The sequence below is a fragment of the Arachis hypogaea genome, chromosome 10, assembly GCF_003086295.3.
Source record: "Arachis hypogaea cultivar Tifrunner chromosome 10, arahy.Tifrunner.gnm2.J5K5, whole genome shotgun sequence".
Taxonomy (NCBI): domain Eukaryota; kingdom Viridiplantae; phylum Streptophyta; class Magnoliopsida; order Fabales; family Fabaceae; genus Arachis; species Arachis hypogaea.
In genome coordinates this window covers 15,555,174-15,556,636 of record NC_092045.1, presented here as the reverse complement: position 1 = coordinate 15,556,636, position 1,463 = coordinate 15,555,174, and the positions used below count along the sequence as shown (strand labels likewise).

Sequence of the window (1,463 nt, the reverse complement as noted above, 5' to 3'; positions counted from 1 at the left end):
GCAAAGACAAAGGCATTCTTGTTGAGGCTGATCCTGAACCTGAAAGGACCTTGAAGAGAAAGCTAAGAGAAGCCAAAGCACAACTCTCTTTAGAGCACCTGACCGAATTCTTCAAGGAAGAAGAACACATGGCAGCCGAAAACAACAACAATACCAACAATGCAAGGAAGGTGCTGGGTGACTTTACTGCACCTACTCCCGACTTCTATGGGAGAAGCATCTCTATCCCTGCCATTGGAGCAAACAACTTTGAGCTTAAGCCTCAATTAGTTTCTCTAATGCAACAGAATTGCAAGTTCCATGGACTTCCAATGGAAGATCCTCATCAGTTTTTAGCTGAGTTCTTGCAAATCTGTGACACAGTCAAGACTAATGGGGTTGACCCTGAGGTCTACAGACTGATGCTATTCCCTTTTGCTGTAAGAGACAGAGCTAGAACATGGTTGGACTCTCAACCTAAAGAAAGCCTGGACTCTTGGGAAAAGCTAGTCAATGCCTTCTTGGCAAAGTTCTTTCCACCTCAAAAATTGAGTAAGCTTAGAGTGGAAGTCCAAACCTTCAGACAGAAGGAAGGAGAATCCCTCTATGAAGCTTGGGAAAGATACAAACAATTGATCAGAAAGTGTCCCACTGATATGCTTTCTGAATGGAGCATCATAGGTATTTTCTATGATGGTCTCTTTGAACTGTCCAAGATGTCTTTGGATAGCTCTTCTGGAGGATCTCTTCATCTGAAGAAGACGCCTACTGAAGCTCAAGAACTGATTGAAATGGTTGCAAATAACCAATTCATGTACACTTCTGAAAGGAATCCTGTGAACAATGGGACTAGTCAGAAGAAAGGAGTTCTTGAGATTGATACTCTGAATGCCATATTGGCTCAGAACAAAATATTGACTCAACAAGTCAATATGATTTCTCAAAGTCTGTCTGGAATGCAAAATGCACCAAGCAGTACTAAGGAAGCTTCATCTGAAGAAGAAGCTTATGATCCTGAGAACCCTTCAATAGAAGAGGTGAATTACATGGGAGAACCCTATGGAAACACCTACAATCCTTCATGGAGGAATCATCCAAATCTTTCATGGAAGGATCAACAGAGACCCCAACAAGGTTTCAATAACAATAATGGTGGAAGAAACAGGTTTAGCAATAGCAAGCCTTTTCCATCATCTTCTCAGCAACAGACAGAGAGTTCCAAGCAGAATAATTCTGACTTGGCAACCATGGTCTCTGATCTGATCAAAACCACTCAAAGTTTCATGACTGAAACTAGGTCCTCCATCAGAAATCTGGAAGGACAAGTGGGTCAGCTGAGCAAGAAAATTACTGAACTCCCTCCAAGTACTCTTCCAAGCAATACAGAAGAAAATCCAAAAGGAGAGTGCAAAGCCATTAACATGGCCGAATTCTGGGAGGAAGAAGAGGCAGTGAACGCCACTGAGGAAGACCTCACTGAACGT

At 42.4% G+C, this 1,463-nt stretch overlaps 1 non-coding gene across 1 annotated transcript; it reads right to left on the bottom strand.

Moving 5' to 3' along the window:
* Nucleotides 1–533: 533 nt before the first annotated feature.
* Nucleotides 534–641, bottom strand: LOC112718915 (small nucleolar RNA R71). Its single transcript, XR_003161241.1, has one exon. It is a non-coding gene; the product is annotated as a small nucleolar RNA R71 (small nucleolar RNA).
* Between the last annotated feature and the right edge of the window lie 822 nt (nucleotides 642–1,463).